Source organism: Oreochromis aureus, linkage group 3, assembly GCF_013358895.1.
Source record: "Oreochromis aureus strain Israel breed Guangdong linkage group 3, ZZ_aureus, whole genome shotgun sequence".
Taxonomy (NCBI): Eukaryota; Metazoa; Chordata; class Actinopteri; order Cichliformes; family Cichlidae; genus Oreochromis; species Oreochromis aureus.
In genome coordinates this window covers 181,715-196,069 of record NC_052944.1, presented here as the reverse complement: position 1 = coordinate 196,069, position 14,355 = coordinate 181,715, and the positions used below count along the sequence as shown (strand labels likewise).

General features: G+C 41.9%; 1 long non-coding RNA gene across 1 annotated transcript; it reads left to right on the top strand.

The window, feature by feature from the left end:
- Positions 1–2,161: 2,161 nt before the first annotated feature.
- LOC116316882 lies at positions 2,162–3,990 on the top strand. The gene is made up of 3 exons (XR_005609350.1): positions 2,162–2,218; positions 3,161–3,334; positions 3,590–3,990. It is a non-coding gene; the product is annotated as an uncharacterized LOC116316882 (long non-coding RNA).
- Positions 3,991–14,355: the final 10,365 nt, after the last annotated feature.

The window sequence follows — 14,355 nt, the reverse complement described above, 5'->3', positions numbered from 1 at the left end:
CAGAAGGTTCTGAGTCCAAATAAGCCCCAGTGCTTGGAGTTTCAGAGGGAGGATGATGAGCAGAGGAGACACAGCAGAGAGGCATTTGTGAAGATCACAGTGGACTTCCTGAGGAGAATGAAGCAGGAGGAGCTGGCTGACCGTCTGCAGAACAGTAAGAGGATTTATCTAAAGATTTAAGCTGCTGGATGAATGAAACATTTACCAATGTCTTTTGAGATGGAACAACATGTTTTACAGATGCATTCTTTTTGGAATTAAGTGTTTCTTTTCACTTTTAAATGATATTCTACATATTTCTTCTCATTCAGAACTTCATGGACCAGATGGTTCAGTCATTTCTCTGTGGGTCAGAAATTGTCATCAGCGTTTTGTAAAATATCATTGTTTAAGTTGTATTTTTATTATTATTATTCAGAACTTCCAGCTGCAGTTTGTCATCGTAACCTTAAATCTGCTCTGAAGAAGAAGTTCCAGTGTGTGTTTGAGGGCATCGCTAAAGCAGGAAACCCAACCCTTCTGAATCAGATCTACACAGAGCTCTACATCACAGAGGGAGGGACTGCAGAGGTCAATGATGAACATGAGGTCAGACAGATTGAAACAGCATCCAGGAAACCAGACAGACCAGAAACAACAATCAGACAAGAAGACATCTTTAAAGCCTCACCTGGAAGAGACGAACCAATCAGAACAGTGCTGACAAAGGGAGTGGCTGGCATTGGGAAAACAGTCTTAACACAGAAATACAGCCTGGACTGGGCTGAAGACAAAGCCAACCAGGACATCCAGTTCATATTTCCATTCACTTTCAGAGAGCTGAATGTGCTGAAAGAGGAAAAGTTCAGCTTGGTGGGACTTGTTCATCACTTCTTTACTGAAACCAAAGAAGCAGGAATCTGCAGCTTTGAAGACTTCCAGGTTGTGTTCATCTTTGATGGTCTGGATGAGTGTCGACTTCCTCTGGACTTCCACAAAACTACAATCCTAACTGACCCTAGAAAGTCCACCTCAGTGGATGTGCTGCTGATAAACCTCATCAGGGGGAAACTGCTTCCCTCTGCTCGCCTCTGGATAACCACACGACCTGCAGCAGCCAATCAGATCCCTCCTGACTGTGTTGGCATGGTGACAGAGGTCAGAGGTTCACTGACCCACAGAAGGAGGAGTACTTCAGGAAGAGATTCAGAGATGAGGAGCAGGCCAGCAGGATCATCTCCCACATCAAGACATCACGAAGCCTCCACATCATGTGCCACATCCCAGTCTTCTGCTGGATCACTGCTACAGTTCTGGAGGATGTGCTGGAAACCAGAGAGGGAGGACAGCTGCCCAAGACCCTGACTGAGATGTACATCCACTTCCTGGTGGTTCAGGCCAAAGTGAAGAAGGTCAAGTATGATGGAGGAGCTGAGACAGATCCACACTGGAGTCCAGAGAGCAGGAAGATGATGGAGTCTCTGGGAAAACTGGCTTTTGATCAGCTGCAGAAAGGAAACCTGATCTTCTATGAATCAGACCTGACAGAGTGTAGCATCGATATCAGAGCAGCCTCAGTGTACTCAGGAGTGTTCACACAGATCTTTAAAGAGGAGAGAGGACTGTACCAGGACAAGGTGTTCTGCTTCATCCATCTGAGTGTTCAGGAGTTTCTGGCTGCTCTTCATGTCCACCTGACCTTCATCAACTCTGGACTCAATCTGCTGGAAGAACAACAAACAACCTCCAAGATATTTACGCAAAGAAATTCTCTTGAGATAAAGATTTTATTCCAGAGTGCTGTGAACAAGGCCTTACAGAGTCCAAATGGACACCTGGACTTGTTCCTCCGCTTCCTCCTGGGTCTTTCACTGCAGACCAGACAGACTCTCCTACGAGGTCTGCTGACTCAGACAGGAAGTAGCTCACAGACCAATCAGGAAACAGTCCAGTATATCAAGAAGAAGCTGAACGAGAATCTGTCTAGAGAGAAAAGCATCAATCTGATCCAATGTCTGATTGAACTGAATGATCGTTCTCTAGTGGAGGAGATCCAACAGTCCCTGAGATCAGGACGTCTCTCCACAGATAAACTGTCTCCTGCTCAGTGGTCAGCTCTGGTCTTCATCTTACTGTCATCAGAAAAAGATCTGGATGTGTTTGACCTGCAGAAATACTTTGCTTCAGAGGAGGCTCTTCTGAGGCTGCTGCCAGTGGTCAAAGTCTCCAACAAAGCTCTGTGAGTAAACATGAACTCATCGCTTAAAATGATTGCTTTAAATCTTATAATCAACAAAAATCTTAAAATCATGGGAAATAAATCAGAAATGCTGAGTTCAAAACACAGTTCAAAAAACATAAAAATTGTGAATGAAATGATCATCAGTTACTCGGTAAATATTTTTCAGTCCAGCAGGACGTGTCAGTATTTCTGACACATTTTTGTCTGTAACTTTCATTATAGTACAATCCAGACCTAGCCAATAAGAACATGAGCTGTGATCCTTCAGACCCTCTGACAGGTTTATTATCCTCAGCTAGTTCACTTGTCTCCAACTCCAGCAGTTTGTTTTTCATCTCACTTTCAGTACACACTCTCCCTTTTTAAATATAAATCTCAGCTGTGACTGTCCTGTTTTCATCCAGTATGGAGGGAAAACTTGTGCTTCATAACTGAAATTGCCACTCAGGTCCTGTTTCTTTTCAGTAACCATATCTAACTGTAAGGCTGCTATAACCAGTGTTCCCACAGAATTACATTAGGTTTGCTCTGGGTCCCCTACAGTTTCCTCTCAACGTCCACAGACATGCAGTTAGATTACCTGGTGATCTAAACTTCATGCAGGTGTGAGTGAGAGTGGTTGTCTGTCCCTCTGTGGGCTTTGCCTTTGATATATCCTGACAGCAAATATTCTCCATGAAGTCTGCATTTCTGCTCATCTTCTTTATACAGTGTTTTATACCCATGATTGTAAGATCGGGGGTTGAACCCACCGAACAGCTACCCTGAGGTACCCCTGAGCAAGGTACCATCAAGGTAACAATAGTGGGCACTGGATTGGTAGCACTCATAGTCTCATAGGTTTAAAATAAAAATTAAAAAATAGGTTCAACATATAAACAGATTTCATCACATATATTGTTTGGTTTTTTGTGTTTTGTTTTTTCCTTTCTCTCTCAGACTGAGCAACTGTAACGTATCAGAGGAAGGCTGTGAAAATTTGTTGTCAGTGGTCAGCTCCCAGTCCTGTAGTCTGAGAGAGCTTGACTTGAGTACCAACAGCCTGAAGGCTTCAGCAGTAAAGCTTCTGTCTGCTGCAGTGGAGAGTCCACACGCCAAGCTGAATATTCTGAGGTCAGATCAATTTGTATTCTGTTTTGTTCTGTTTGTTTATATGTTTGATGTTTGTTTTTGTTTATATCAACTGACAAAAATAATCAACAATTTAACCAGTAAAGGTAAACTTTATCTAGTCATCTTGGTTTCATAGCATTTTCATTCATTTCTAAGTTAAATTGAAGTTTTACTAACCTGTTCAGCACAAGACAATAAGTTATTGCACCCTGATTACACTTTAACAAAAATCTTTATTTATGTTTTAATCTTCAGACTTAACATCTGTGAACTCTTAGAGGAACACTGTGAAGCTCTGTCCTCAGTTCTCAGCTCACAGTCCTCTAGTCTGACAGAGCTGGACCTGAGTATAAGAAAGCTGCAGGATTCAGGAGTGACGCTTCTGTCTGCTGGACTACAAAGTTTAAACTGTAAACTGAATACTCTGAGGTCAGATCAGAAAACATTTTGTTCTTAGACTTATTAATTAAAGTTCATCCATGTGATTTTGTATCTTAGTATGTTAATGTTTCCTTTAAAAATAGAAAGTTGTGAAATGTATTAACAAATGTATTGGCCTGTAAATGGTAAATGGCCTGTATCTGTATAGCGCTTTACTAGCCCCTAAGGACCCCAAAGCGCTTTACACATCCAGTCATCCACCCATTCACACACACATTCACACACTGTGGTGATGGCAAGCTACATTGTAGCCACAGCCACCGTGGGGCGCACTGACAGAGGTGGGGCTGCTGAACACTGGCGCCACCAGGCCCTCTGACCACCACCACGACCGAGACTGTCCAAGCCGGGGCTCGAACCAGCAACCTTCCGATTACAAGGTTAGCTCTGTCCTCAGTTCTCAGCTCCCAGTCGTCTGGTCTGAGAGAGCTGGACTTGAGTAACTCTGACCTGCAGGATTCAGGAGTGAAGCGTCTGTCTGCTGGACTAAAGAGTTCATACTGTGCAGTGGAAACTCTCAGGATTCAAACTTTTCCACAGCTGATCATTTAAAATGTGATTTATATTATTGTATAAACAGGTAACCTTTATAGAGCTGTCAAGTGAACTTTTATTTACATTTGGGTGGACTTTTAAAAGTTCTTTTAGTCATGTCTTTGTTTATTTAAAAAAATACTTCATGTACTGCCTAATTTCGTTTGTGCCCATAATTAATTCCCCACTCGCCTCTGTGGGCGGTCAATCCTTCAAGCTTGGGTCCTCTACCAGAGGCCTCGGAGCTTGATGGTCCTGCGCAGTATATTAGCTGTTCCTAGGACTGCGCTCTTCTGGACAGAGATCTCCGATGTTGTTCCCGGGATCTGCTGGAGCCACTCGCTTAGCTTGGGAGTCACTGTACCTAGTGCTCCGATTACCACTGGGACCACCGTCACCTTCACCCTCCACATCTTCTCGAGCTCTTCTCTGAGCCCTTGGTATTTCTCAAGCTTCTCGTGTTCCTTCTTCCTGATGTTGCTGTCATTTGAAACCGCTACATCGATCACTACGGCCGTCTTCTTCTGTTTGTCTACCACCACTATGTCCGGTTGGTTAGCCACCACCATTTTGTCCGTCTGTATCTGGAAGTCCCACAGGATCTTAGCTCGGTCATTCTCTATCACCCTTGGGGGCATCTCCCATTTTTTGACCTTGGGACTTCCAGGTTATACTCGGCACAGATGTTCCTGTACACTATGCCGGCCACTTGGTTATGGCGTTCCATGTATGCCTTGCCTGCTAGCATCTTGCACCCTGCTGTTATGTGCTGGATTGTCTCTGGGACATCTTTACACAGCCTGCACCTGTGCTGTGCAAGCCTCCTGCCACTGTTTGTTTGGGTGGTTTGTTTGCTGCCATCAACAGTGTGTAATGCATTTAAGTGATACTTCAGACTTGAAGTACTCCGATGATAAGAAAACTCAACTTTGCTTCCAAATAACTTTAGTTGTATCAACACTGCCCTCTGGAACCGTTTAAAATGAACATGTCCATATCAAGGATCTGGACCTGTCTCCATGTTTCTGTCCCGGTTCATGTGAGCACTGCAGTAGTATTAGGCCCACTATCAATGCTCTCATTAGTTGAGACGCATAATGACGCCCATTTCAAGCCAGCACTGATCAACATCCCTCCTGTGACCCACGGCTTTTATATTCAGAGTCAGTCAGCACTTTCACAATAATCATGATTTTAAAAACTGTGTTAATGTATGATAACATAATTGTTGGTGTTAATCAATTAATGAGTTAACAAGATAATAACAGGTTAAGTTGCCCTAATAATTAGACTTTGATGACAAACTGATGTGATCTCCATGTTTCCTTTGTTGGACTGTGGGTGAGTGTCAGAACTGAATGTACTGAGTAACATGTAGAGTTTAAATATGTGTCAGTTCCAGTTTTAGAGCTCTAAAGTGCAGCTATCATGTTAGGAATATGTTAGGAATAGACAGTAACACTGTGGTCAAATCTTTATTTTACCACTCGCTGCATTCTTGATGTTCATGAATTCATCAGGATCATGATTGTCTGCAGCATTAATCTCATATTTCCATCTAAAGTGTTGAATTTGACTGTTTGATGTTCTTTATGATCTCTGGCACCAGTTCATCTGTAGGCCGAGCTCAGTCCATCCATTTAGTGAAATGATGTTTAAATCTCTCCTTGTTCTGTGAGCGTGCACAGATCCTGAAGCAGAAAGCCTGGGTTAAAAGAGAAATGATCATCACTGATAGGTTTGTAGCATAAACCTATTCGCTGGAACGTTCAAGACAATTCTACTACACAGCAAAAAGCATTGAACACCAAGCAGGCAAAGTTCTTTGTGTCACTCACATATGAGGGAGAGAACCACGACCGTTCCTTTGCTTGACCCCAGTCGCTCTCGTCTGCTCCCTCGTAACACTGCTCTTTTATTGAGGTTACATGAATATGCATAGGCTGTTACATTCTTTGTCTAGGCGTGTACTGAACGCAACAAGAAATTGGCCCACTCCCGCTCCACCAAAGCAAGACCACAAACAGTAGTATCTTTTTAAAGTGCTAAGCAGCCATTTATTTGCTTCAGTAGTGAGCAGTGCCAAAAATAACAAACAAAACTCCCTAATGGTCCCTACGCTTTCCTACACAAAATGAAAACCAAACAAAAGACAATTCACTTACCTAACTTTCTAAATGAAAAACAGGGGAAAGCTTAATCAACAAAAATGGCTTCTCACGCCTACTAGACTGCTGCAGTGAAGAATATACACAAGGTGAACAAAATACACAATTGCTACTTTATAAATCTATTTACAGCTATTTACAAAATTAAGATACTAACACCAGACACACACGGTTATACTTGCAAATCACTGGGCACAGACACTGTCAGGAGTTTTCCTGTATTGCAACTCAGGTCGGAATAAAAACGCTCAGACAGGTTTAACGTGTACACGGGTGAGACTCAGGGAGACTCGCGCCCCTGCAGTAAAAAGAAAGAGTCTTTATTCAGAGAGCACATACAGGAAGAGAGAAAATAGAACTGCAGGCTTCCTGTGTAACTTCCCCATTTAGGAGTCTGCACAGAGTTGCAGAGTTTAAGCTGAATACTGAAAAGAGCAAACACATTTAGATAATGAAACGTACTTTTAAGCATAACATAATAAAAATCCCAAAATCCTAAAAAATCTCTTATCATTCCGTCCTGTTGTACATATGTATATGTATATGTACAGTTCATAGCTTATTGTATCAGTCTATGGCCACTTGTAAACATCTTTAGCCAAGATATCATAAAACAGTGGGTTTCGTGAGTATGTTATATCCAAGTGTCTATCTCATTATCATCTACTTCATTCTGTGATAGGGTGATGTAAGCATGAATTGAAGCAGAATAACAGTATTATAACACCAACAAAAACAAGTCCTTTAATCAGCAGGGACTTCCAAGAGCCGCTTAAAAGCCACGTAAGCCAGTCTTTTGTGTTTGTGACATAGTCTTGTTGTTGTGCATCCCGAAGTTGTCTGAGTGTTTTCAGAGCATCAGTCATGTTCGGTGAGTGCACATTATCTGGAATGTATGTGCAACATGTGTTGTTAAAGAGAATTCTCCTTTCTCGGCGAGAATTATGTCCAATGCTACCCTGTGTTGCATTACTGCAATGCGCAGAGCGTCAATCTCTTGATCCCATTCGTCGTTGAATTTACATGAACCATTCAGAACCTTTTGTCTTTCAGTCCAAAGTTTAAATTCCTCTGGGACATCGGAACCCCACATGGAATCATGCTGCTTGAGGTCTGGGGTGCTTCGTCTTTTCCTTGTTGTTGACGTTGATGTTGTCGTGGCGTCCATGGTTATCTTGAAAGTGTGGTCAGATATGAAAATGGGAGCGCACTGACCTGTCCAATTCCCAGGAAGGATATCCCAGGCCATCCCTTGCACCCAGAAGGTGCTCTTCACGGGCCCTCCAGGAGCGTGTGTCTGTACTGCTTTGCAGTTGGTGGTGGTGTTTCCCATTGGCGTGGATCCATTCTCTTGGCGGTAGCATAGGCTGTGGCTCAAATTCCCATTGTTTTCAAGAAAGACTGGGAATGATTTAGCCTTACTTCTGTGCTTCACTTTCAGGTCAACCCAGAACCATTCGTCACATGTGCCATTTCGTCCTATCTGGAGAGGTTCCTCATGGTTGACCACGATTCCCTGGAATTGATACCCACGGCTGGCGTAGCTTGTGGCACACTTTGCCTGAATTATGTCCATTCCCTTCGCATACAAGGTGGCGTATTGTGTCGTTGGGGGCATATAGGAGCAAACATAGCAGTCCTTTCTGGGTGTGCTGTCATGTACATATCGATACCATGCGTTGTTCATCTTCTTTCTTTCGGGTGAGTGTTAAGAAACTCACCAGGAGTGCAACATTAGCCACTAGGAGGACGAGTGTCTTCATGATGACCAGACACACCTGTGACCTCTGATGAGTAGACCACTGGCAAGAAGAAGAAGGCGGGGTATACCCGATCAGCCCTCCCTCCACCAATAGATCACCATACAGGAGTTAGGGGTGTCGGCGTCTAAACGTTTAGGTTGTCACTCACTTTTTTGCAGTGGCTTTGATGGATCCAGGACGGTCTTTCTGCTATTTTGCAGGCAGTAGGTGTGGTGAGTAGCACTTGATAAGGACCTTCCCACCTTGGTGAACTCCAATTTTTCCTTTGGAGTACTTTGATCAGGATCCAATCACCTGGTTTCAACCTGCAAGACACTGGAGAGTTGTTTAGAACAATCTCTTTATTTTCAAGTAATTTAGTCATCCATTCAGAATGAAATGGTTGCACAAACATTTTGCTACTGAGATGGCGTCTGTTTTTTTTTTTTACTGGATAGATTTCTGGCCAGTTTGAGATCACGTCTATGATCACTAGAGCGTATTCTGAGCCTTGGCATTCATTTAGCTCAATAAAACTCATGTGGATTGTATGAAAAGGATGAAGTGTGCATTATGTGTATTATGCATGTTCCGACAAATTTCCGAAATTTTATCTACCACTCCTACCCCCCCTCCTGTTGACAACAATGCTGCTGATATGTGTAGGGACTTTGGTAGTATTGGTTTGCTATTACAAGTCATCAATTCATTTTCTGGCTGTGCTCCACCTTTTAACCACCTCTTTTGTTCCGTAGTTGGTGCGGCTTTTCGTCCATTCATAAGCACATCAAGTGGTATTTGCATTGAGGAGTCAGACATTAATGTAGTTTGTTGTGCCGCTGCTTTTGCGGCTTTGGTCTGCGAAGTTATTGCCTTCAGTGACCTCTGAACAAAATGCTAACTGGTTTGGCAATATAAACACTTCCAACAGTGCCTTCACAAGATTTCCATGTTGCAGTTGGGTTAGGCATGTATGACAGCTGTGAGTTCTGCACTCTGTGCAGAGTGTGAGGAAGTTAGTGCTTTTGCTTCTAAAATTGTGTCTACTGTGGTTACCGCATAACGTACACAGTTCCGCCCAAGGCTACTTTTGGACGCTGAACTGTCCACAAAGATATCAACGACACCAGCCTGTGGGGTGCTGTGAAGGTCAGCGCGTGGTTTTGTTTCCTCATCTAGCTTCTTTATACAGTAGTGTGCGTCACAGATATGTGACTGTAAAAGCAAAATGCCTGCATAAAAAGGTTGTCTTGCATGTGTCAAACTTCTAAGTTGGAAAAAACTTGCATTGCTTACAGTTCATAGCTCACAGCTCTAAAACTAGGCATCAGCAAATCATATGCCCAAATCATTATGTGTCACTGTGTTCACACATATGATCACAAATTTGTTTTCCAAACTTACTAAGCAAACAAACAAAAACAAAACAAATTGCCTATGGCATCAAGGCTTTGCGTTCATATTAATTGAGTGTAAGCTGCTTTCTTCATTGCAAGTGTTTATTGCCATAAGGTTTAATTCATGCATTATATCACTGAGTTCTAAGTTCAAATTATCTCTTCTGACCCTTTCCAAAAATAATTTCACATATAACAATTTGAGTATGTGTTGTCTATTCATTCTATTCATAGAGTTCTGTTTCTCTCTGTGGGCTGTCTTGACACACCACAGGCACACATATTTCCTGTTTCTGCAGACTAATCGAACTCTTTTGTTTCTCTTTGTATTCATAGTCTATAAACCCTCTTTAATTCTACTAAATCTTGATCTAAAACCAACACCTTTATGTCACGCTCACACTTCTACATAGAGCCCTTTCAGACATCAGGAATCATCACACACACTGCCTTTTCTCTCAAACTGCCACTCGTTCACTCACTCTACTATGAACCTTTGTAGTGTTATTATTACTTATGTTTCATTAGTTTTGTACAGATCACACCCAATCACTCAAAACCTACTACTCACAGCATTCACACAGTTAAAATCACTCAAAATATGCTTTCATACGAGTATTTCAGACATGCTTTTCAAGATATATAGAGGTCACTCACTGTACATCCACAGTACTGAATTCAAACTCTATTCATACAATTGTAGTGAGCAGAACCAGCATCTCCATGCGCGTCACCGCTCCTCATTAGCTTGGTAGTGTCCACATATTTATTTAATCCAGCTTCTCAATCTTGTAGCTGTTGTATACAGGGTCTGGCTCATTGTTAGTATAGGTCTTCATCTTAACAAAGTCTCATCTAAGATGACAGGTGTCAGGAAGAGAAAGATATTTTTGTGGCTATTTTTATAATCATCATTACCATTTCAGTATTAATAGTGATGTTGCATGCAGATGCATTCAGATGTTCAAATATATTGGTATTATATTAGTCTTTATTACAGGTCCAGGAAGAACCACTTTAAACTGTTGAGTTGAATCTATAACCCGAAATGCTTTTGAATCTATAATCTTAAATGTTTATATGCAGACTGCAGTGTGAAAGAGTAACTCTGTGCCAAAATAAGACAGGAAGTTACATGTTTTTGAAGTTGCATGCTTTGCAGAAGTGAAACCGAAAGCACGGTCTCAGTGCAAGTAATTCTGAGGAGCAGTTTGGATGATGCTATTATCTTTGGTGCATTTATATTTCTGATTAAGCTTTGATTAAGCTTTAAGTAGTTGTATTAGATTGAAACATTTGTTTTATACATTTTACATATAAGTCAAGATCAGTACACACAGGATGGCCTTAGCCTGGTTGCTTAAGCTGAGGTCAATTAAGGTGCAGCGTGTATGTACAGACATACACACATACACACACATAGTTTCAGTACATGCTGGCCTTCTGTCTGGTGGAAAGGTTACAAGGTTTAGCTGATGAAGTGAAGGGTGAAATAAAGGGCAGCAGAAGCTGACACATACACACACACATATTAGGTAGACTCATTTATATAGGTAAGAGTTTAATCATGTTTTGCTATAACTGCAAAGTTGGGGTGCGTACGTGTTAGTCTGTTCCAGGAAGTACACCAGATGTCCCAGAGATAGGCGACAGCGAAGGCGAGCTGAGGGGAAGCACCTGGGTTCGAGCCGAAGACAATGTTCTTTTTTAAAACTGTGTTCAAAGTTAACAGAACATTTGTGGTTTTGCATTGACGTACGCTGTATTAAGTCTGCCTGGCAACAGAAGAAGGGGCTGTACTATTCTCACCCCTATAAAGTCTTTGTTCTGACTATTGTAAGATAGTTCAACAACTGAACTGTTGGACTCCACATGTGTAATTCATTAAAATGCCGTCTAATTGCACCCGGCTGGATCTGTGGTTATTTTTGGATTCCCCTCAATATCTGAACCTTAACACAGGTTTACAAGCAGGTCAAGTGTCTCTATGCACCTGATTAGTGTAGTTAATTCCTTATTTTCTTCATCTCATATATCATTGTACTGAGTTTGAGCAAACCTTAAGCTTGAATCAGACTACTTTTAACAATCTTCCACCTCACATCATAACTGACTGAGGTGCCTCTTCTTATTAATAGTATGTCATTATTAATGTTATCATTGTATTGTTTTTCCTTTTTTATAACAGCAATAGTATGTTACAACACACTACTTCACTACTAATATACAATAGTTTGTTAGTTTATATTTTATTATGTATCCATCACGGGTCTGTGCGAATCTGCAGCTTCACACCTTCCCAAGCTGGAGACATTTGCTTTTCCTTGGCTGAACAATGACACAGCCTTAATATACCTTATGCATCTCTCTTTTTTATTTGATATATTTTCGTGTGAATTATCTGGTTTCATGCATTCTATTCATTCTAGGCACGGTCGTCATGCCAACTATGTTTCATTGTTAATACCAGTTTACAGGTTGTTAACCTTCCTATTATCTCCTATTATCATGCTTATCGCAGATAAGCTCTGCTTTAATTTCAGTTAACCTTAATTTAACCTTTTGTTTATTCCACTTCATTCCTCTTTCCATGCTTTAACATATTACAACTCCTGTGTACGCTTTGTTTTTTTTTTTTTAGCTTCCTTTTCAGTATTTATTTCTGCTTGGAGGGTTTCTTATAATTTAGTTAATGCATTTTCCCTCCCACGTGGGACATTTAGGTTTTCTTCGGATTTCTCCATCTATATGCACTAATTTGTCCAGCTCCTGGACATTTCTTTTCTAACCACTGCTCATCAGCAGTGAGTTACCCATTTTAATCCTCTTATTTTTAATGATTTACAACTACACAACTGCGGCACCTTCTCTGGCACGAGAATCGAGAGAGGTAGTTGACACGGCCTTCTACTTTCAAGCTATTCTTGAAAGCGGTGTCAACACGACCTGTTTCTCTCTTTTCACCAGTATTTGGGTGGCCAACAGCAAACAAAATAGTGGAATAGTTCAGCCTCCTTATTGTGCTGTAAAATCAACTTATTCCACCAACAAAAATAAAACAACAACAATACCTTTTCAACGCATTACTACGTCTTACGGACCAGGTTTATCTAAAATAGCTTCCAGCCCCTTCCAGGCGAGCGTTTACTTCTAGAAACCCTTCTAAAATAGCTTCCAGCCCCTTTTTCAGGCGAGCGTTTACATTTAGAAATCCCCCTAAAATAGCTTCCAGCCCCTTTTTCAGGCGAGCGTTTACTTTTAGGAATGCTACCAACCCCTCTGGGCGAGCCGAGCCTAGACGTTTTACGTGAGGTGTCTGAGTGTTAATATTCACCTGGTTGCTGATTCACTGCCGGTCTCTCAGGTTTACCTCATCGACCCCCACCGCCATGGACCACTTATAAGAACGCTGGCCAGAACCCGAATTCACGTCTCTGGACTTTATCCTGTACCTGGACAGGAGCTGTCGACAGACTTCAGCGTGGGCTTCTCACGAATGCAGGACTCGATGAGGCTTTCCTGTGGGATCTCAGAAAAATGCTGCGTCCCATCCGGCTCGAAGGACCAAGAAATGTCAGGAGTTTTCCTGTATTGCAACTCAGGTCGGAATAAAAACGCTCAGACAGGTTTAACGTGTACACGGGTGAGACTCAGGGAGACTCGCGCCCCTGCAGTAAAAAGAAAGAGTCTTTATTCAGAGAGCACATACAGGAAGAGAGAAAATAGAACTGCAGGCTTCCTGTGTAACTTCCCCATTTAGGAGTCTGCACAGAGTTGCAGAGTTTAAGCTGAATACTGAAAAGAGCAAACACATTCAGATAATGAAACGTACTTTTAAGCATAACATAATAAAAATCCCAAAATCCTAAAAAATCTCTTATCAGACACTCTATCAAAGTAACGAATCAAAAACACATGCTATTTGTTGGATGGTGGAGGCTAGTAGAGAGGGGTGGCCAGGTGGCTGTCATCTGGTAGTTAAATACTGGAGGTGATTAGCCAATTATCCAATCCAAGGACAGGAAGAGACTCCACCAAGCTACTCAGCAGGCGCCCCAGGTGTCCACCTCCTAAGAGAAAAGGGGAAAAAACCCACAGCCATCCTCTGGTGGGAGGAGTCGCACATAAAACAAACACCTACAACATTGGATCATAACAAGGCTCATTAACACATGACATCTTACATAGGTATACATGTGAACAAAGAGTACCGTGTGTGCGTGTGTGTGTGTGTGTGTGTGTGGGGGGGGTCAGGATGTGACCCCATAAACGACTTCCATAAACCTGCTGGTCTGGAAGTCCAGCAGTCCATCTAAACAGAGGGCACTTAGGCTAGAACAAATATAAATGTGTTTGCTATACCATATATATCAGCAAGAGAAGATACGACCTCTTCCCATGACCCTAGGATCTGAGTGTGTATGCCAGAACACTCTGGAATGCACACAAAGTCTTTGCAGTCTACTGAGGATCAGACCCTATAACTATTATAAACTCTAAACATATAAGAGTAAATATTTCTAAGCATAAATGACAATCAACAATATAAACCTGACAATCACTGTGATGATACTCATCATCTCTGACTGGGATTTGAGGTTTTGTCAAAGCAGCAAACACAAAGAAAGCCTGGCTATGTTGGACTTGGTGTGGAAGCAGCTCCCAGTTTGAGTTCAGGAGAAAGACACCCTCTCTACTTTCAAGATCAGCTTCAAACTTTCCTTTTTGATAAAGCTTAT